The 24,371-nt window shown below is 39.2% G+C and overlaps 1 protein-coding gene and 1 pseudogene across 1 annotated transcript in view; both read right to left on the bottom strand.

The window, feature by feature from the left end:
- The window catches only part of HS6ST3 (heparan sulfate 6-O-sulfotransferase 3), a 727,472-nt gene that overhangs the window by 232,245 nt on the left and 470,856 nt on the right, over positions 1-24,371 (bottom strand). The gene's annotated exons all lie outside the window — the stretch shown is intronic.
- On the bottom strand, positions 18,806-22,068 carry LOC116551181 (annotated as a pseudogene).

Below are 24,371 nucleotides of genomic sequence, written 5' to 3'. Positions count from 1 at the left end.
TCACTAATCATCAGAAAAATGTAAATTAAAACCACAATAAGAAACTACCTTACTAAACCAGAATGACCTTTTTTTCTTTAACTTTTATTTTAAGTTCAGGGGTACACGTGCAGATTTGTTACACAGGTAAACTTGTGTAATGGGGTTTGTGTACAGATTATTTCATCACCTACGTATTAAGCTTAGTATGTATTAGTTATTTTTCCTGATCTTCCTCCTCCTACACTCCACCCTTCAATAGTCTCCAGTATATGGTGTTCCCCTCTATGTGTCCATGGGTTCTCATCATTTAGCTCCCACTTAAAAGTGAGACCCTGTGGTATTTGGTTTCCTGTTTCTGCAATAGCTAGCTAAAGAAAATGGTCTCCAGTTCTATCCATGTCCCTACAAAGAACATGCTCCCATTCTGTTTGTTTGTTTGTTTTCTATGGCTGCGTAGTATTACATGGTGTACATGTACCACATTTTATTTATCTAGGTTATCATTGAGGGGCATTTAGGCTGAATCTATGTATTTGCTATTATAAATAGTGCCACAATGAACATATGCAAGTATGTGTCTTTATAATAGAACCACTTACATTCCTTTGGGTATATATTCAGTAATGGAATTCGTAGGTGGAATGATATTTCTGTCTTTAGGACTTTGAGGAATCACCCCACTGTATTTCACAATAATTGAACTAATTTACACTCCAACCAACAGTGTATACAAGTTGCTTTTTCTCCACAACCTTGTCAGCATCTGTTGGTTTTTGACTTTTTAATAATAGCAGAATGGCCATTATTAGAAAGTCAAAAAATGATAGATGTTGAAAGATGGCCGACTAGGAACAGCTCAGGATTTCAGCTCCCAGTGAAAATGCAGAGGGTGCATGGACGCCGCATTTCCAGATGGATTTTTATTGCCCACAGACCAGGAGATTCCCAGGCAGAGGAGCCCCACAGGTCACCAGTGCGGCTGTTTCAGCTGGGGCTGTTTGGGCCGGCACAGCTGTTTTGGCCTGAGCGGCTCCTTTGCCCGCACCCTGGCACGGCGGTTCTCCGTACAAAAGACACTGGTCCAGGTGCCCTCTTAGCTGGTGATTGGAGCCCTGAGACAGCAGAGTTGCCCATTCATCTGAAATAGCGAGCCAAGCCAGGAGATTCCTAGGCAAAAAAACTGCCAGGAATCTCAGTGCCGCTGTTTCAGCTGGTTCAGTGAGTCATGGCATGGGAGATCACGGCGCCTTTTCAACAGGGAGAGAGTTGACCATTCAACAACAACAACAAAAAAAAACTCTGAGTCAGGGAGCCAGGTGATCAGGCTCGGCTAGTCCCACCCCCCCCCCCCAAAAAAAAGTAATTGAAAACGCTCTGGGTTGAGAGTTTCACAGCAAGCACAGCTGAACCCGGGAGGGTCCAGCTATGTGGGGGAGGCGAGTCCACCATTAATGAGACACTCCACCGCTATGGAGGCAGTCTGACCATTGCTGAGGCAGCCTGCAGCTGCTGAGGCGTTGCCGAGGTAACCTGCCACTACAGAGAGAGTCCGCCATAACAGAGGTGGGCCACCATTGCCAAGGCAGTTCTAACTACACCCATATAAACAGGACTGCAGGGAAGATCACACAGCAGCTGGGCGGAGCCCACAGCAGCTCAGCAAAGCCTCTGCAGGCAGACAGTGACTAGGCTGCCTCCTCGCTGGGCAGGGCAGCCCTGAAAGGAAAAAAAAAAAAGGCAGCAGCACAATGGAAACTCATAAATAAAGCCCTAACTCCCTGGGACAGAGCACCTGGGGAAAAAAAAAAAAAAGGGAGTTTATAAGTTCCCCTCAGCAGACCTAAACGTACCTGCCCAGCAACTCTGAATGAACAATGGAGCTCACAGCTCAGGACTTGAGCTCCAATAAAGGACAGACTGTATCCTCAAGCAGCTCCCTGACCCCCATATATCCAAAGAGTCACTTCATAAAGGAGAGAACAGACTGACATTTGGCAGGCATCCTACTGGGACAAAAATAGCAGAAGAGGAAACTGGTAGCAACCCTTACTGTTCTGCAGCTACTGCAGGTGATCCCCTGGCAAGTAGGGACTGGAGTGGACCTCAGCAGTCCTACAGCAGAGGGGCCAGACTGTTAGAAGGAAAGCTAAGAAAAAGAAGTAACTTCAGCATCCACAAAACTGGAGGTTCACTCAGAGACCCAATCTGAAAGTCTGTAACTACAAAGACAACAGGTAGATAAACCCACAAAGATGGGAAGAAATCAGCACAGAAAGGATGAAAACACCCGAAACCAGAACACCTCTCCTCCTAAAAGGGATCACAACTCCTCACCAGCAAAGGAACAAGGCTGGATGGAGAAGGAGTGTGATAAAATGACAGAATCAGGCTTCAGAAGTTGGGTAATAAGAAACTTCTGTGAGCTAAAAGAACATGTTCTAACCCAATGCAAAGAAACTAAGAACCTTGAAAAAAGATTTGACAAAATGCTAACAAGTATGAACAACATACAGAGGAATACAAGTGGATTGATGGAGCTGAAAAACACAACACGAGAACTTCGCGAATCATGCACAAGTTTCAACAGCCTAAATGACCAAGCAAAAGAAAGGATATCAGATGTCGAAGATCAACTCAATGAAATAAAACGAGAAGGCAAGAATAGAGAAAAACGGGTAAAAAGGAATGAACAAAGTCTCCAAGAAATGTGGGACTATATGAAAAGACCTAATCTACATTTGATAGGTGTAACTGAATGTGACAAAAAGAATGAATCCAAGCTGGAAAATACTCTTCAGGATATTATCCAGAAAAACTTCCCCAACCTAGCAAGGCAGGCCAATATTCAAGTCCAGGAAATACAGAGAACACCACAAAGATATTCCTCACGAAGAGCAACCCCAAGGCACATAATCATCAGATTCACCATGGTTGAAATGAAGGACAAAATGCTAAGGGCAGCCAGAGAGAAAGGTTGGGTTACCCACAAAGGGAAGCCCATCAGACTCACAGCAGATCTCTCAGCAGAAACCCTACAAGCCAGAAGAGAGTGGGGGCCAATATTCAACATCCTTAAAGAAAAGAACTTTCAACCCAGAATCTCCTATCCAGCCAAACTAAGCTTCATAAGTGAAGGAAAAATAAAATCCTTTGCGAACAAGCGAGTACTCAAGAGATTTCATCACCACTAGACCTTCTTTACAAGAGCTCCTGAAAGAGGCTGTACACATATAAAGGAATGACCAGTACCAGCCACTCCAAAAACATACCAAAAGGTAAAGAGCATCAACACAATCAAGAATCTGCATCAACTAATGAACAAAACAGCCAGCTAGCATCAAAATGGCAGTATCAAAGTCACACATAACAATATTATCCCTAAATGTAAATGGACTAAATGCCTCCATCAAAAGACACAGACTAGCAAATTGGATAAAAAGCCAAAACCCATCAGTGTGCTGTATCCTGGAAACACATCTCACATGCAAGGATACACAAAGGCTCAAAATAAAGGGATGGAGGAAGATTTACCAAGCAAATGGAGAGCAAAAAAAAAAGCAGGAGTTGCAATTCTCATCTCTGATAAAAAAGACTTTAAAGCAACAAAGATCAAAAGAGAGAAAGAAGAACATTACATGATGGTAAAAGGATCAATGCAACAAGAAGAGCTAATGATCCTAAATATATACACACCCAATACAGGAGCACCAAGATACATAAGGCAAGTTCTTAATGACTTAAAAAGAGACTTAGACTCCCACACAATAATAGTGGGAGACTTTAACACCCCATTGTCAATATTAGACAGATCAACCAGACAGAAAATTAACAAGGATATCCAGGACCTGAACTCAGGCCTGGAACAATCAAGCCTAATAGACATTTACAGAACTCTCCAACCAAATCCACAGAATACACATTTTTCTCAGCACCACATCACACCTACTCTAAAATTGATCACATAATTGGAAATAAATCACTCCTCAGCAAATGCAAAAGAACGGAAATCATAACAAACAGTCTCTCAGACCACAGTGCAATCAAGTTAGAACTCTGAATGCAGAAACTAACTCAGAACCACACAGCTTCATGGAAACTGAACACCTGGCTCTTGCATGTTGACTGGATAAACAATGAAATTAAGGCAGAAATAAAGATGTTCTTCGAAACCAACGAGAATGAAGACACAACATACCAGAATCTCTGGGACACATTTAAAGCAGTCTCTAGAGGAAAATATTTAGCAATAAGTGCCCACATGAGAAGCAAGGAGAGATCTAAAATTGAAACCCTAGCATCAAAATTGAAAGAGCAAGAGGAGCAAGATCAAAAAATCTCAAAACCTCGCAGAAGACAAGAAATAACTAAGAACAGAGCAGAACTGAAGGAGATAGAGACACAAAAACCCTTCAAAAATCAATAAATCAACAAAATAGACAGACCACTAGCCAGATTAATAAAAAAGAAAAGAGAGAATAACCAAATAAAAAACAATACAGGGGATAACACCACAGATTCCACAGCAATTCAAACAATCGTCAGAGATTATTACAAACAACTCTATGCACATAAACTAGCAAACCTGGAAGAAATGGATAAATTCCGGAACACTTGCCTCCTCCCAAGTCTAAGCCAGGAAGAAGTTGAAACCCTGAATAGACCAATAACAAGGTCTGAAGTTGAGGCAGCAATTAAGAGCCTACCACCCAATAAAACCCAGGTCCAGATGGATTCACAGCAAAATTCTACCAGACATACAAAGAGGAGCTGGTACCATTCGTTCTGAAACTATTCCAAATAACCCAAAAAGAGAGGACCCTTCCCAAATCATTTTATGAGACAAACATCATCCTGATACCAAAACTCGGCAGAGACTGAACAAGAAAAGAAAACTTCAGGCCAATATCCATGATGAACACAGATGCAAAAATCTTGAGTAAAATACCAGCAAGCCGATTGCAACAGCACATGAAAAAGCTTATCCACCATGAGCAAGTAGGCTTCATCCCAGGGAAGCAAGGCTGGTTCAACATACGCAAGACGATAAATGTAATTCACCACATAAACAGAACCAAAGACAAAAACTACATGATTATCTCCATAGATGCAGAGAAGGCCTTTGACAAAATTCAACAGCCCTTTAGGCTAAAAACCCTCAATAAACTAGGTATTGACGGAACGTATCTCAAAATAACAAAAGCTATTTACGACAAACCAGCAGCCAACATCATACTGAATGGGCAAAAACTAGAAGCATTCCCTTTGAAATGCGGCACCAGACAAGGATGCCCTCTCTCACCACTCCTATTCAATATAGTACTGGAAGTTCTAGCCAGAGCAATCAGGCAAGAAAAAGAAATAAAGGGTATTCAAATAGGAAAGGAGGAAGTCAAATTGTCTCTATTTGCAGAGGACATGATTGTATATCTAGAAGAACCCATTGTCTCAGCCCAAAATCTCCTGAAACTGATAAGCAACTTCAGCAAAGTCTCAGGATACAAAATCAATGTGCAAAAATCACAAGCCTTCCTATACACAAATAACAGACTTAAAGAGAGCCAAATCAAGAACGAACTGCCATACATAGTTGCTACAAAGAGAATAAAATACCTAGGAATACAACTAACAAGGAACGTAAAGGACCTCTTCAAGGAGAACTACAAGCCACTGCTCAATGAAATAAGAGAGGACACAAACAGATGGAGAAACATTCCATGTTCATGGTTAGGAAGAATCAGTATCATGAAAATGGCCATACTGCCCAAAGTAATTTACAGATTCAATGCTATTCCCATCAAGCCACCAATGACCTTCTTCACATAACTGGAAAAAGCCACCTCAGACTTCATATGGAACCAAAAGGGAGCCTGCATAGCCAAGTCAATTCTAAGCAAAAAGAACAAAGCGGGAGGCATCACACTACTGGACTTCAAACTATACTACAAGGCTACAGTAATCAAAACAGTATGGTACTAGTACCAAAATAGAGATATACACCGATGGAACAGAACAGAGGCCTCGGAGGCAACACAGCATATCTAAAACCATCTGATCTTTGACAAACCTGAAAAAAACAAGCAATGGGGAAAGGATTCTCTGTTTAATAAATGTTGTTGGGGAAACTGGCTAGCCACATGCAGAAAGCAGAAACTGGAACCCTTCCTGACGCCTTACACTAAAATTAACTCCAGATGGATTAAAGACTTAAATATAAGACCTAACACCATAAAAACCCTAGAAGAAAATCTAGGCAAAATCATTCAGGACATAGGCGTAGGCAAGGACTTCATGACCAAAACACCAAAAGCATTGGCAACAAAAGCCAAAATAGACAAATGGGACCTAATCAAACTGCACCGCTTCTGCATGGCAAAAGAAACAGTCATTAGAGTGAATTGGCAACCAACAGAATGGGAAAAAAATTTTGCAGTCTACCCATCTGACAAAGGGCTGATATCCAGAATTTACAAAGAACTAAAACAGATCTACAAGAAAAAAACAAACAAGCCCATTCAAAAGTGGGCAAAGGATATGAACAGACACTTTACAAAAGAAGACAGACATGAGGCCAACAAACATATGAAAAAATGCTAATCATCACTGGTCATTAGAGAAATGCAAATCAAAACTACATTGAGATACCATCTCACGCCAGTTAGAATGGCGATCATTAAAAAATCTGGAGATTTTTTAAAACAGATGCTGGAGGATGTGGATAAATAGGAACACTTTTACACTGTTGGTGGGAGTGTAAATTAGTTCAACCATTGTGGAAGACAGCATGGCGATTCCTTAAGGACCTAGAAATAAAAATTCCATTTGACCCAGCAATCCCATTACTGGGTATACATCCAAAGAATTATAAATTGTTCTACTATAAGGACACATGCACACTGTTTACAATAGCAAAGACCATGAACCAACCCAAATGCCCATCAATGATAGACTGGACAGGGAAAATGTGGTACATATACACCATGGAATATTATGCAGCCATCAAAAATGATGAGTTCTTGTCCTTTGTAGGGACATGGATGAACCCGGAAACCATCATTCTCAGCAAACTGACACAAGAGCAGAAAATCAAACACCGCATGTTCTCACTCATAGGTGTGTGTTGAACAATGAGCATACATGGACACCAGGAGGGGAGCACTACACACTGGGGTCTGTTGGGGGGAAATTGTGGAGGGATGGGGGGTGGGGAGGTGGGGAGAGATAGAATGGGGAGAAACGCCAGATATAGGTGAAGGGTAGGAAGACAGCAAATCACACTGCCATGTGTGTACCTATGCAACAATCTGGCATGTTCTTCACATGTATCCCAAAACCTAAAATGTAATTAAAAAAAAAACATTTAGTTTTCAATACAAATTTAAAAGTTATAAGAAAAAAAATGATAGATGTTAACATAGATGCAGTGAAAAGGAAAAGCTTATACATTGCCACTGGTGATGTAAATTACTACACCCTATATGAAAAACAGTATGGAGATTTCTCAAGGAACTAAAAATAGAAACACCATGTTATCCAGCTATCCCACTACTGCATTATGTACCTTAAAAAAAAAGAAGTCATTATATAAGAAAGGCACCTACCTGCATATGTTTATTGCAGCACAATTCACAATTTCAAATATATTGTATCAACCTGAGTGCTCATAAACTGATGAATTAATAATGAAAATGTAATATACACACAGCATGTGTATACACACACAATGAAACATTACTGAACCATAAAAAACCAAAATAATGTCTTTCGCAGCAAGTTGGATGGAGCTAAAGGCCATTATCCTAGGTGAAGTAACTCAGAAATGGAAATCCAAATACCATATGTTCTTATGTATAAATGGGAGCTAAGCCATGGACATGCAAAGACATACAGAGTGATATAATAAACACTGGAGATTCACAAGGTGAGAGGGTAGAAGTTGAGTGAAGGATGAAAAATTACCTATTGAGTACAATGTACACTATTTGGTTGACAGGTATACTAAAAGGCCTAACTAACCTCAGCAATATTCAATTAATCCACGTAATCAAAAACCACTTGTACCCCCAAAGCTATTGAAATTTTAAAAATTGCTTTTATTCAAAAAAATTAGGGAAACAATAAATTATAAGAATAATAACATAATATGTCAAAATCTATACAATATAGAAAAATCAATTTTGAGGGACGTTTATAGCAATACACACCTATATTGAAAAAGAAAGATCTAAAATAACCTAAGGCTGCAAAATTAGGCAAAAATACAAAAATTAAGCCAAAGGTTATTAGAAGGAAGAAAATAATAAAGATAAAATAAATTTTAAAAAATAAAACTAGACAAAATACACAGCACAGTTCTTCACAGCCATTGAACCACAAAAAAAAAAAAAATCCAAGGAGAAATAAATAAAACAGGGTCAAGAAAAATAACATAAAAATAAACAAAACTAAAAGTTGGTTTTTTGAAAAGATAAACAAAATAGACAAAAATTTTAGCCGTAACAAGAAAACAGAAAGAAGACCCAAATAAATTGGAAATTAAAAAGGAGACATTACTGACACAAAAGAAATAGAAAGGATCATAAGAGACTTTTATGAACATAAAAGTTATATACATAAAAAAATTGGATAACCTAAAAGAAATGCATGATTTCCTTGATGCTTACAACCTACTAAATTATGTTTCTTTAGCATGTGGTTTTGCAGTCAGAGAAGTTCAAGGTTGGGCAAATGCCTCTGGCAAAGGCTTTGTTATGAATTACCAAAGAAATAATTCATATTTCATATTGAAGAAATAATTCATATGAGACTGAATTATGAAGAAATAGGAAATTTAAACAGATCAAAAATGAATAAGGGGTTGAATCAGTAAAAAAAAAAAAAATCTCCAAGCAACAAAAAGCCCAGAACCTGGTAGCTTTACTGCTGACTTTTATCAAACATGTAATGAAGAACTAAAAACAATTATTTTCAAACTTTTCCAAAAACTTGAAGAGAAGGAAACACTTTTTTTTTTTTTTGAGATAGAGTATCATTCTATTGTCCAGGCTGGAGTGCAGTGGTACGATCTTGGCTCACTGCATTCTCCACCTCCCAGGTTCAAGTGATTTTCCTGCCTCAGCCTCTGGAGTAGCTGGGATTACAAGCATGTACCACCAGGCCTGGCTAGTTTTTTGTATCTTTAGTAGAGTCAGAGTTTTGCTCTGTTGGCCAGGATGGTCTCAAACTCATGGGATCAAGCGATCCACTTGCCTTGATCTCCCAAAGTGCTGGGATTACAGGTGTGACCCACCATGCCCAGGCTGGAAACACTTTTAAAAAAAATATTACAAGGCCAGCATCGCCCTGATGCTAAATAGAAACATACTACAGAAAAGAAAAATTCAGACCAGTACGCCTGATGAATATAGATGCAAAAATCATCAACAAAATACTAGCAAACTGAATTCAACGGCATATTAAAAAGATCATTTACCATGATCAAATGAAATTCATCTCAGGGATGCAAGGATGATTCAACTTATGTAAATCAGCAAATGTGACACATCACATTAACAGAATGTAGAGCAAAAACCATATAATCATTTCAACAGGTGCAGAAAAAGCATTTGACAAAAGTCAATATTGTTTCATGACAAAAACTCTCAACAGATTAGGTATGGAAAAATTGTACCTTGACACAATATAGGCCATAGATGAAAACCTAAAGCTAACATTATACTCAATAGGAACACTTTGAAAGCTTTTACTCAAAGATCCGGAGTGAGACAAGGATGTCCGCTCTCTTCACTTCTATTCAACATACTATTGGACACTTTAGCTAGAGCAATTAAGCAAAAAAAAAAGTGTCCAAACTGGAAAAAAAAAAAAAAAAAGGTAAATTGTCCCTGTTTGCAAAACACTGCACACGCGTACACACACGCAGACAGACACACACACACACACACACACACACACACACACACAAACTGTTAGAAATAATAAGCAAATTCAGTAAGGTTGTAGGGTATAAAATCAGCATATAAAAATCAACACTTTTTAAGAGCAAACTATCTGAAAATCAAGAAAACAATTCCATTCAAAATAGCAACAAAGCATGAACAATTAGAAATAAATTTAACTAAGGAGGAAAATATCTCCATACTGAAAACTGTATGTATAACATTGATGAAAAAAATTGAAGATAATACAAATAAATGGAAAGATATCCTGTGTTCATGGTTTAGAAAAATTAATATTGTTAAATTATCCATACAACTTGCTATAGTTCAAACATAATTTATCCCACCAAAATACATGTTGAATCTTGGTTCCCAATGCAACAGTACTGAGAGGTAGTGGGACCTTAATAGGCCTTTGGATCATGAGGGACCCACCCTCATTAAGGAATTAATGCCATCTCTCAGGAAAGTATGTTATCACTCCTGCAGGACTAGATAAGTTACCACAAGAGCAGGTAGTTTAAAATGAAGCCACCTGTTGGGTTTGGTCTCATCTTGGCATGCTTCCACTTGCTCTTGCACATGCTCCTGCCATGTGATGCCATCCACCTTGTAATGATGCAGCATAAAGCCTCTGCCAGATGCAGTTGCCCAACCTTGAACTTTCCTGTCTGCAAAACCATGTGCTAAAGAAACCTCTTTTCTTTAGAAATTACTCAGTCTCTTATATTCTATTGGAGCAATACAAAATGGACTAAAACACTCCCCAAAACAATCGAGAAATTCAATGCAACGCCTATCAAAATATCAATGACATTCTTCACAAAAATAGAAAAAAAAACCTAAAATTTATACAGAACCAACAAAAAAACTTGAATAACCAAAGAAATGTTGAGAAAAAAAAAAAAAAGCTGGAGGCATCACAGTACCTAACTTGAAAATATACTACAAAGCTACAAGAACAAAAACAGCATGGTATTGGCATAAAAACAGACACACCGACAAATGGAAAAGAATAGAGATCCCAGGAATAAATCCATATATTTACAGTTAACCTACTTTCAACAAAGGTGACAAGAACATACAATAGGAAAAGGAAAGTCTCTTTAATATATGGTGGTGAAATAAAAAAAAATAGACAATTACAAATAGATAAGTGACATTAGACCTTTATCACATGGTATATATATAAATCAACTAAAAATGGATTGAAAACTTCATTGGAAGACCTGAAACTATGAAACTATTAGAATAATATTAGGAGAAAAGTTCTATGGCATTAGTCTGGGCAATGACTTTTTTAATATGACCCCAAAAGCACAGACAACAAAAGCAAGAATAGACCAATGGGATTACATCAAACTAACAACTGAAGAGACAGGCCACAGAATTGGAGAAAATATTTGCAAACCATACATCTGACAAGGGATTAGTATCCAAAATGTATAAGGAACCCAAACAACTGAATAATAAGACCATAATCTGCTTATAAAATGGCAAAGGACCTAAATAGACATTTCTCAAAAGAAGACATTCAAGGCCAGGTGCAGTGGCTAATGTCTGTAATCCCAGCACTTTGGGAGGCCAAGGTGGGTGGATCACTTGAGGTCAGGAGTTTGAGACCAGCCTGGCCAACATGGTGAAAACCTAACTTTACTACAAATACAAAAAATTAGCCAGGAATGGTGATAAATGCCTGTAGTCTTAGTTACACAGGAGGCTGAAGCAGGAGAATCGCTTGAACCCGGGAGGTGGAGGTTGCAGTGAGTTGAAATTGTGCTACTGCACTCCAGCCTGGGTGACAGAATGAGGCATCATCTCCAAAAAAAAAAAAAAAAAGACATTGAGATAGCCAAGTAGTATATTAAATATTAAATATATTAAATGTCACTAATCAGGGAAATTTAAATCAAAACCATAATAAGATATCTTCTTACTCCAGTTAGAATGACTATTATATTTTGTCAAAAAGACAAAAGTGCTGGCAGGACACTAATACTAGCAATACTCTTAGCAAGATAATAACTATTATCAAAAAGACAATACTAGCAAGACAAAAGTACTAGCAAGGATGTGGGAAAAATACACCCTTGTATACTGTTGATGGGAATGTAATTAGTACATCCTAATTACATTATGAAAAAAATATGAAATTATGATAATTGAAAAAATATGAAAAATATGGAAAAATATTAATGGAATTAATATTTAATTCATAATATCTAACCATGAAAAAATATTAATGGAATTACCATATGATTCAGGAATCCTACTACTGGGTATATATCTAAAAAGAATGAAATCAGTATGTCAAAAGATATCTGCACTTGTATATCTATTGGAGTATTATTCACAAGATCCACGATACGGAGTCAACTAAGTATCCATCAGTGGATGAATTGACAAAGAAAATGTGCTGTGTATATACACAATGGAATACTATTCAACCATAAAGTATATGAAAACCCTTCCATTTGCTACAGCATGGATGAATTTGGAGGATGTTAAGTAAAATAAGACAAACAGATAAATACTGCATAATCTCACTTATATGTGGAATCAGAAAGGTTAATCTCACAGACATAGAGAGTAGGGAATGGTGTTTACCAGGGCGTGGGGAGGTTAGGGATGGAGGAGAGAGGCTGGTCAAAGAATATACAATTTCAGTAAGATGGGAGACATAGGTTCAAGAGATCTACTATATAGCATGGTGACTACAGTAAATTATATGTTGTATCATTGAAAAATGCTAGAAGAGTGGACGTAAACTAATAGCTATGTAAGGTAACGGACATGTTAATTAGCTACTTAGTCATTTTACAATGTACATATACCTGAAAATATATTGTACTAGTAAATGTATATAATTTTATCTGTCAATTAAAAAAATAAATTTTAAAAATGTATTGATTGCATACTTATAATTTGTGAACTTCTTAGCAGGTATGACAGACTTTGCTTTTTTAAAGTTCACATTAAAATGTAATTAAACCCTATAAAAGAAAGAAAAAAGTTCTCTATAATAGTGGCAAGTACAGTCCTGAAATTTATATTATCATTAATAGCAATAATTATATTGAATCACATTAGTTAGTAATACAGTATAACAAATATGGTCTAAATAAATATTTTTTCATGCAATTATTTAAGCTCCATATTCAAAGAAAGTCCTCTCACTTTCCATTGATACGGTTTTCCCATTGTAAAAGACATGCATTGTTTCTTCCAAGTATTTGACTGTTCTCTGCTAAGAGTACCCTAAATTTCATTTGCGAAATTCCCTTCCCATATTCTCCTCCATGTGTTTTGTGCCCAGTGATGCTATTCCCAACTCTTCAAGTGAACCCTCGATGGCTCAACCAGTGTTTCTCTCAGGAACAATGTTTTTATTGCAGTAGGAAAATTCTTGGTTGTATGGGACTGACCCATGCACTGTATCATGGTTAGCTTCCCTGGACCTTATAAAAGGTAGCAGTAGCCTGCAGGGCCTGTAGTTTTTATTGCATTTCTTTGGGAGCTCAAGGCTGCTCTTCTCTATAAGATACCAAAGACAAGAGACCAGGGATAATATCTTATTCATTGTTATGCCACCTAAACCTAACAGTACCCAGGACATATCAGGTTATTGGCATGTATTCAATAAATGTTTATTGAGCACCTCTATGTGCCAGGTATGGTCCTAGAAAATTGGGATAGACTGGTGAAGAAAACAGACCAAATCTTGCACATACTAAGTTTCACTTCTAGTGAGGGTGAAAAAGAGATGTTGAGGCGAGGAATGATGGCTCACATCTGTAATCCCAGCACTTTGGGAGTCTGAGGTGGTCGGATGACCAGAGGTCAGGAGTTCGAGGCTAGCCCTGGCCAACACGATAAAACCCTATCTCTACTAAAAATATAAAAATTAGCCAGGCATGGTGACACAGGCCTGTAATCCCAGCTACTTGGGTTGCTGAGGCAGGAGAATCTGTTGAACTCTGGAGGTGGAGGTTGCAGTGAGCTGAGATTGAGATTGCGTCACTGCACTCCAGCCTGACAATAAGAGTGAAACTCCGTTGAGACAAAAGCAAGTTACAAATGCAAACTGAATGAATGCAGATAGTCATAAGTGCTGTGAAGTTAGGTAAATATGATAATGTAATAGAAATAAAATGGAAGGGAGTGATTCTCAACCAGGGATGATATTTTCCCGAGGCCATTTGGTGATATCTGAAGACATTTTTAATCGTCACTAGTACGGCATCTAGTTCACAGAGGTTAGGAACGCTAAGCATCTTACAATGCACAGGACAGCCAACCACAAAGAATTAGACAATCCAAAAAGTCCATAGTGTAGCGGTTGAGAAGCCATCTTTAGATAAGAGTGATCCTGGGAATCCTCTCTATGTAGGAGTTAAGACTTGAATGATGACAAAGAGCCATGTGAACAAAATCTGGGAGAAACGGCATTCCAAGCAAAGAGAACACAGTGCAAAAGCCTGGTACAAACCAGATCGAATGGTTTGAAAAAAATAAAGGAGGGTAAAGGAGCTAAACTTAACCAGTACAGTGGAGAAAATTATATACAAAATGAGGTGGAGCAGAAAGCATGAACTAGATTATCAAAGTCATGGTAAGATGTTGGAATTTTATTCTTAGTAGAAAGTGAAGCCATTAAAACGTTTTAAGCTAGGAGGTGACATAAGTGGACTTTTAAAAGTCACCCTGTCCGTTGGGTGGAGAACGGCAGGTAGAGGGACAAAGGTGAAAACGAAGGGGCAAGTAAGAGGACTATAGTTGTGGTCCATGAGAAATAGGATGACGACCTGAAGTGTGTATGCATGGAGTGGCCAAATAAGACCTAGAACCCCAGTTAGATTTTGATTTTGGATGAACAATAAATAATTTTTGGTATAAAATATCCCATGCAATATTTGGAACATATTTACACAAAAAATTATTTGTTGTTTATCTAAAATCAAAATTTAACTGGGCTTCCTACATTTTATTTGCAAAATCTGGCAACACTATGCACGTATGAATGGACAAATATATGGAAATGTAAATACAGGATGGAACATATTGGGAAAATGAGCCAATCTGTTACATTGCCCAAGTTCAAAAATGAAAGATAAATGCTTTCTATATGTGGAAGAGGAATGCGTACAAATATATATTGTTTATACAGAGATCAGATAACTACCTAATCAATTCTGAAATTTACATCTTCTGCTCATTAGTTCAATATCTCCAGTTTGCTTCAGGATATCTCTCCAGTATCTCAGTAAAAACTGGAACATAAGAAATTGGTTCTCACTGTCCCCTAAGTCCTCAACTTTCCATTTTCTGTCCCCATCATCCTGGAACCTCAAGTCCAAGATCTTGAGATAGGCTTCTTTTCATGAATTTTATTTTCATATGTGAACTAATAAACTTTGCAAGTTCTGTCACTTCTTTGGAAATGTTTTTTTTTTTTTTTTGAGATGGAGTTTCGCTCTTGTTACCCAGGCTGGAGTGCAATGGTGCGATCTCGGCTCACCGCAACCTCCGCCTCCTGGGTTCAGGCAATTCTCCTGCCTCAGCCTCCTGAGTAGCTGGGATTACAGGCACGCACCACCATGCCCAGCTAATGTTTTGTAGTTTTAGTAGAGACGGGGTTTCACCGTGTTGACCAGGATGGCCTCGATCTCTTGACCTTGTGATCCACCCGTCTCGGCCTCCCAAAGTGCTGGGATTACAAGCGTGAGCCACCGCGCCCGGCCTGGAAATGTATTTTAAATTGGCCTCCCATTTCTTGTTTCCACAGGTCTACTTTTGTGTGGATCTGATTCCTGCTGATTTCTCACATGATTACCAATATCCTCTCTCTCATTCCCTGTTATTATTATGTCGTTCTCACTTTTTAATCTTCCAATCATTCTCAAGATTGTACAGAATTGCAAACCGGACATTCTTAGGCTATATCAGGACAGCAGATATCTTTAATTTGGTTCATGTAGTGGTTTTTAAAAAGGTGTCAATGTTTAAAATTAGGAGCATTTTCTTTAAAATCTCTGTGTCTGGATGCCTTGAAAAATCTGAAGATCTGGACACACCAGATCTGCATTTGCTCACAGCTACAACAGCTGGAGTTGAATAGAAAATGTTCTCTGTAGACAGAAATGTACAAGTCTCACTTTCTTAGGTGTCTTGGCTGGTATCTGATATTATGACTTGAATTGGATTCCACTCAAATGCCTATCCAGCCAGCACTGGAGATCTCTAGAAGCTTCCTGTTCCTCACTTCAGTAGAAACTCTCAATGAGGTCTATATCCTCAACAAGCTCCTTTTTTCCCTGCTCCCCTTGGCTTGGTCTTTCTTCCCACACCTCCAGCAGCCGTCAGGACGTGAATCCATATTTCCTGTACCTCAATCCAGATTATTTTGAAGTAGTTTTAAAAACTGCTTTTGTACCAACATTGTTCATTACCTTGCTTTGCTTTTAAAAAGCTAATATGCATACATTCTCTAGGTGTTGTTGGGTGCTTAGCTTATCTCACCAAGAATACTGCCTCAGCTTCCTGAGTACTAAGAGCCTTCTGTCTTCTGTACTTCTTCCAGCAGTGCTGATCATCCAAAATAGGACTCAAATAGTAGTTGTTAGCCAGGCACGGTGGCTCACATCTGTAATCCCGCCACTTTGGGAGGCTGAGGTGGGCAGATCACGAGGTCAGGGAATACAGATCATCCTGGATAATATGGTGAAACCCCGGCTCTACTAAAAAAAATACAAAAACTTTGCCAGGTGTGGTGGCACGAAACTATAGTCCCAGCTACTTGGGAGGCTGAGGCAGGAGAATAACCCAGGAGGTGGAGGTTGCAGTGAGTCAAGATCATGCCACTGCACTTCAGCCTGGGTGACAAAGCCAGACTCCATCTCACAAAAAAAAAGTAGTTGTTGCATGAAATGACTACTATCCTGCCATCTATTCGGCATACAAAGAGAAAAGTGAGTCTAAATTTATTCATTTTTCAAATGATATACTAGTATAGTTTGAAACTTGTAATTTTCCGTGTAATCAACTAATCAAAAAAAGCATGTAAGAAATAGAAATTAAGCAAGTTCTTTTAAAGTTTCTGTTTAAAGTAATTTGATAAAGCCCCTCTATTAAACCATTCTATCTCATTTTATTCTACAGATAAATTTGATTCTATGACCAATAAAAACTAAAACTTCCATTATTTTGTTCTTACTTCTTATGAGATTATTAAAACCCAGAGATCCAATTTTCAATCATTTTAGGAAGGCTAATTATTAAAATGTTAAAGGCTTGAAATAAAGAAATAAAGGATTCTGTGGGTTTGTATGTATCCACTAAAACATAAGGGAATAGATGAGAAGCCTGAATTCTAAGAAAAATCTTCTATGTAAGTAAATACCAAAATCTATTTAAATGAGTATGTAGAAAACATTATTTTAAGTAATTTATTTTAGTCATGCACCTTAAAAAAGAATATGATTTAAAGAGAGGTTCTAAAGCCAATATTTGCTTAATCAAAAAAATCTTTCAGCACAATAATTACCTTCAAAGAAAATTTTTTAAAGGTTCAAAGTCAAAAAATAATTAGTAAGAAAGTCACTCACAGTAGGGATTAGCAAACAATCTGTGTTTTCCTAAGTCAGCTCCTCTTGATGTGTTGTCAGGATCACGAGGCATAAAAAAATTTTAAATGGGCTTACTGCTGAGAACTCATCTACAAGGTACAACCATTTAGCCAAAAAAAACTTCTCAAACTTCTGACCTCAGGTGATCCACCCACCTTAGCCTCTCAAAGTGCTGGGCTTACAGGCATGAGCCACTGTGCCCAGCCCAACATTTCTACAAGAAAAAAAAAATCAGCTTAAGTAGCATGGCACTGTAAATGCTTGCATGACCAGCATCACTGAGTGTGCATGCTCAAGTGTCGACCTAAGTAGCAAACATACGTGACTTAGCTGCTTCCATTACAGACATGGTTAGTGAAGATGAAAATCATAATGTTATATAGAAATCTTTTAGGAAAGGCTCATGTTAATATGCTATGTGAAACTGAATGCTAAGTATGGATTATATTCTTCAAAAATTTATATATGTCTGGGAGTGCTTGGAAGATGCCTATTCATTAATAAGAAAAAAATATCCCTCAGTCAAATTGACTCTTAGAGGGCAGTTTAGAGGAATTTGGAAAATGTTCTCACTCATAACTGGGAGTTGAACAATGAGAACACATGGAAACAGGGAGAGGAATATCACACACCAGGACCTGTCAGGGAGTGGGGGATAGGGGAGGGATAGCATTAGATGACGGGTTGATGGGTGCAAAAAACCACCATGGCACATGTATACCTATGTAACAAATCTGCACTTCCTGCACATGTATCCCAGAACTTAAAGTTTAATTTAAACAAATAAATAAAAGAAAAAAAAAATCTATACATTGGGGAAGATAAACAGAGGAAATAGAGCAACATTATTTTATTTATTTAATTTTTTTTTGAGATGGAGTCTTGCTCTGTTGCCCAGACTGGAGTGCAGTAATGTGACCTCAGCTCACTGCAACCTCTGCCTCCTGGTTTCAAGTGAGTCTCCTGCCTCAGCTTCCCAAGTAGCTGGGAATACAGGCAGATGTCACCAGGCCTGGCTAATTTTTTGTATTTTTAGTACAGATGGGGGTGTCACTATGTTGGCCAGGCTGGCCTCAAACTTCTGACCTCAGGTGATCCACCTGCCTTAGCCTCTCAAAGTGCTGGGCTTACAGGCATGAGCCACCGTGCCCAGTCCAACATTTCTACAAGAAAAAAAATCAGCTTAAGAAGCATGGCACTATAAATGCTTGCATGACCAGTATCACTGAGTGTACATGCTCAGGGGTGAAAGTTTAGCACTAATTTTTTTGCTTTTTCTCTTCTTCGAAATTAAACACAACTTTTGACATAGACACTTGGAAAGTAATGAGTGTGGCCCTATGTAATTCTACAAATATGAGGTGGGTGGCTTAGTCCAGAGCTGATCGCCCTGACATCGATCCATGGCGCCTAAGAGTAACTGTTGCCCCAACTGTTTTTAACAATTCATTTATTCTCAGCAGCAGAAAGTCATAAAACAATCCCTCCATCTTCATTTACATTGTCAAGGGAAACGTGGCAGGCTGCAGGAACCCAGCACAGCAGTGAGGGAGCCGCGGCCTGGGCACCCTGTCGCCATGTTTCCCTTGCACATCCCAGGTCCTCTCAAGCAGCACAGGACAGTGCCAAGCAAACCAACTTACCCTTGCCCACTCCTTCCCAGAAACTTGACGGCAATGCCTAGAACAGCACATGTGTTCTTTCTCACATGTACCCTTGCTCCCTCTCCCCAGTTCCTGGCAGGGGAAAAATGCAGAAGTTCTTCTAACTTGAATATCTGCCCATTTCGAGAAGCCACACCAACACCACATCGACGTTTAAAAATAATTAAATTAAAATGTTGTGTTCACTGGCTTGGCACCCATTCCACTTCGAGAGTTTTCTGAGATGTTCTTCAAAACCAGTGTCAGGTCCTTGGGATCCCTTCTTCCCACTGGCCACTTCTGTGCATCATTTCAGCAGTGCATTTGTGACAATGTTTTCAAAGCATTTTCCAAGTTCCCTAGTTCCATGAACTTTGCCACCAAACAAGTGAAGAACAGCAAGGAGGAGAACCACACTGCTGACAGAAATGTGGAAATCAGCAACAATAAAAAGAGAAAATATGTCACATGAAGGTTGGAATGGCCTAGATTAAAATAAGCTATTCAGAAATTTGCCCTGGTGGGGTGAAGATTCCCAATCTGTTAGGCAAGATAAAGATCCACCTTGTGAAATTACACAGCTCTGTTGTAAAGTCTTGAAAGGACTGGAGCATCAATGGTCTTCCCACTTCTACAGGCAAACTAGAAAAAGGGACTCACCTGCTTACTGGTCCCTAGGGACGTCTGCATAAAAAGAAAACCAGCTCAGGGATCCTGTATTCCCTCCTATGATGTGTCCTAAAGCCTAACTCAACTACTGTTTGCCCATCTATGCTTCGGAGAATGTAGGTCCAACTACAGGCACTGCTACCAACAGGGGAGCGAGGTGGATGAGTGGCAGGGAGGAGGCTTCTCCTTTCACACCGGCGTCCAGTGATGACATCACACGTTCCCATGGGCATCTCCATTCCATTCCTCAGCAGGCTATGCCCCGGAGCTCTGTTCAGTAATCAGGAGGCTCAGTGCAGGAAAAGTGCCAGAAAATCCAACTGAAAGTGGGATGAAAGTGAAAATATTCATGGCTTACTGAGCAATGAGATCTGCAATGCCATCCAAAAGGCTTCTGATCTTGATGTGGGTCTCTGTCCAGAAGCCTTAAAGAACGCGTGACGCCCACATCCAACCCTAATGTGGCATCCACTTATGTATCATTGGGGTTGTATTTAACTCTTGGTATGCAATAAACCGAAAGTCTAAAAACAGGAATTTGATACAACCTAAAACTGTTTCTTGTTGGTCTCCATTGTCCAGACTACCAGGGGAATACACCTACTTGATCTGGGGCAGCTACACGGGTGTGTGTAGGTTCAACCTTCGTGGATCATTAATTCTAGCTTCCAGAGTGTGGCCAATACCCATGTGGCAAATACAAGACAAGGTATTTCTGAACCCACACAGTAATTCTCACTAGTCAGGGAGGAGCCCCAATCCACCAGAGCCTCATATTGAGGGAAGGCTGAGATAAGGCTTAGGCCCCTCGCGTTCTGTTTCATTCAATGTAACCCACCACTCCTCAGTCAAGGGGAGGCAGATGTGGCAACAGAAGCTGAAAAGGGTGCTGTAATAGAAATAACTGGACCAGGAAGAGGAGGCATCGCTTCAATGATGTCATAGCCACTGGTGTCTGTGGGGGAGGGGGACTGGTCACGTAGCCCTGTGTCAGGAGTAATGCTTGTAGGGAGTGGGGCGTGAAGAGGAGTATGGTTCTGGAAACAGTGTTGTCAAGAAGTGATATACTCTACAAAACTGATTGTCACCTTCTCACTTTGATACCTGGTGAGTTTGATCATTTTTCTGAATTCACTGGTAATTGGGGCCTTAAAGCTACCTTTCCTGAGCAAGGATTCTATTGTTTGGATCTCATCCCAGTCTTGTTCCTTAGCAACCTCAGGTGAAAATGAGGCTGTATGTTTGATGCCTTTTTCATTAGTGAATTCAATTTAAATCCCATGGAACCCTATCTCCCAGTTCAGGTAGTCACTAGCATCCTCAAAGTTAGTATGGAGGGAGACAGAGCAAAAAAGCTTAGGCAACTCCTCTCAGATTGGAGGGGAAATCAGTTGTCCTTAAGTGCAATGGCTAACATGTATTCCCTGAGTCCTGAATGAAGATTCATGGCTGAGAATGTCCCAATGCAGCCATGAAGCCACTTGTTCCTCTCTGTCTTCCATGTCACAAAGCACAGACAGGGGTCATTGGAGAATCTAGGAAGTCGTGGCTGTAGGAAAACATAGAGGCAACAATAGAGCACTTTAACATGGATCACGAGGTCAGGAGATCAAGACCATCCTGGCCAACATGGTGAAACATCGTTTCTACTAAAAATACAAAAAAATTAGCCTGGCGTGGTGGCACATGCCTGTAATCCCAGCTACTCGGGAGGCTGAGGCAGGAGAATTGCCTGAATCTGGGAGGTGGCGGCTGCAATGAGTCGAGATGGCCACGCTGCACTCCAGCCTGGGCAACAGAGCAAGACTCATTCTAAAAAAAAGAAAGCAGTAACAGCATCTCTATATTATTTGTTGCCATTCCATTAGACTGGGGGAGAGGGCTTAGTGCTCCTGAGGCTGGATTCATTCCTGTGATGGAAAAGATTCCAGGTCCCAGAGGTAAGTTCAACACACTCTCCTATCTGCTGCTGCTGTCTACATGCTGGTGGTTTTGAAGAGGTCCTGACCTAGGTCCGGGGACAGCTGTGGACTGGTTCTCATGACTGTATGCTCCACTTCCAGATAATTTGGACTTCTTGGTCCCACAACAGCCTGCTGTCAACTTGGGCTCCAGTGGAGGAACACAATGTATTTTTTCTATCCTGATTGGGTGCTCGAGTTCTGGAATGCTACAGACCCTCAAAGCAAAAAGTTTGTATTGCCAGAGGAACAGTTAGAACAAGAGGAGGGGAGCTATTTTGTTTCTGAAATGAGACTACTTCCTTCCAATTCCATTCCTTCTTCCTGTTACCTTTTCTCCTGGCCCAGATGCTCTTGCAGGGACAGACCTCTCGTGCTCTGCCCCTGCTTCCTGCTTCATGGAGCCATACAACTGGCTGTGGGTTCCTGAGGAAAGTAGGCACACAGGCCCAAAAGTTTTGAGAGAGCATAAAAAGGCATATGTACCCCTTCACTAAAACAAAAATTAAAAGAAAAAAATAAAAGGTACTTTGGTCAGGAATATAAAACACTATTTTCATCAAGAGTAAACAGGGAGATATTGAGCAGGAAATAGAAATAGAAAAAAAGAACTCTAAGACATTCTAATTTTTAACCTGATTTTTAGGTCTATGAGCAAAGTAGGTCCAGAGAGGTGAGGCAACTTGCTCAGTGTTACACACCTAGTCATTGGCAGACATGGGATTAGAATCCACTTAATCTAGGTTCTTTTCTCTGTACCATGTCCTTGAGTTATGTCTTCGGGGTGAGGATTCATTGCAACATTGAAAATGAATTGTTTATTGAATAGGATAACCATCATGTGAAATATAAATGCAAACACAATACTCTGAAGACTGACATACATGAATGATTTGGGGATAACGCAGTGTTACACAATGTGTCTATCATTGTTGCTTGCAATTAGAATGGATAAGGTGTAGTTCACTAGGACATTTTTCCAATGTGCATCTCAGAAGACGAACAGTCGTTGTATCAGAACATTGCCCTTGTGCCTTGAATGCAGTAGCTCACCACAGGCAGAGACCCAGTCAGCACCAACAGTTCAGACTTTAGGGTTAAAAGTTGTTTCAAGCATTGGAGGAACTACTTCATTAAAGATTTATTGATTCAGAATATTTGGGAGGAATGGGGTATGAAGTGAGGACAAGTGAAATGGTTTTTATAAAGTCTACAACAAAACACTTTTGAAGAAATACAAATCAATTATTTTGAAGTAAAATAAGAAAAAGCAACCACTGAAATACTGCCAGATACATATCCTGTAGGGCCTATTTTAATAACTGAATAATTTATCTGTAATTAGCAAATTGTTTATATGCAAATGGCATTGGAAAGCATTTGAAAATATTTTAACACATTAAAAATGTGCTATTGAATCTCATTTATTTCAAACTTCGCATGCCAAACTTTTCTCTACAGAGAGTAGAGAGGTAAAATATAGTCTAGTTCTACTTAGATGATCAGAAAGTCTCGTAGTAATAATGCTCTTCCTACTATAAGCAGTGACAATGATAGTAATAATAATTCATTTTCACTACTCAGAGAGAGTCCATAAATATTTTCTAATTTCTGTCCCAACATAGCTCTGTGCACCGAGGACAAATAGAGGTAAAGAGACATGCCCAAGATCTATTAATAACAGCAATGGAATTCTCCATCCTAGAACCTGGGTCTTCTGATTCTCTGCTTTGTACTCTTCTACTCCTCTACAAGGCTCTCTAGGATGGACCACAGACCTCTGGCTTAGGCCAGATGAGCTCCAATGTCGTTTTGCAATGCCAAGGCCTCTTTTTCTATGACTTTATGCATACTCTGACCTTAAACCACATGGTGCATGGTACACGTATGTGCAATGGACACTTAAACTTGCTGGATTTCAGGGACTCTGGATTTCCCTTCAGTGTGTTGTTTTCAGCATTTCATAGATCAGTACATGTGTTCAGTGGCTTTAAATGCTTGTTATTATGAGGTTGGTAAAAATATACAAACTATCTTTGACTTTTTTCCCTAAACACTAGGTTTAATTTGTAAAGGAAACTGAGTCAACTATCCTAAACCATTCTAATGACAAGGAAAAATGATAGCTCCTTATCTATAATCATGCCTAAGAGACCTATACTCATGGGTAATCTCCTCTTCTCAAGCAACAGTTACTGTAAGACTAGCTTTGGCAAGGATAGCAGAGACTCCAAAAGAATCTTGGAGATTGATTTGTTACACAAAGAAGCATAGGCATGATAAGGAAAAGTATTTATGCTATCAACTTATTAATAAAGAGGAACCTGACACCAATAAACATGCACTTATTGTTCAGTAGTAGAGTCCCTTTCACCTTATTTTATTCCTGTTTGCTTCCTGATATTAAATTTGTTATTGACTTTATTTATATTGACATAGATGCAATCTTATATATGGCTCAGTTTGAAGTTTCCTAGCAGCGAAATGTAGCCTTTGATCCTTTCTATGTGACAGAAGGCCAACCTGTTCCACTGATTTGCATGCACATGCATGATG

The sequence above is a fragment of the Sapajus apella genome, unplaced genomic scaffold (genome assembly GCF_009761245.1).
Source record: "Sapajus apella isolate SASKATOON/1434 unplaced genomic scaffold, GSC_monkey_1.0 scaffold9, whole genome shotgun sequence".
Classification (NCBI taxonomy): Eukaryota; Metazoa; Chordata; class Mammalia; order Primates; family Cebidae; genus Sapajus; species Sapajus apella.
This window is presented reverse-complemented; position numbering and strand designations above follow the sequence as displayed.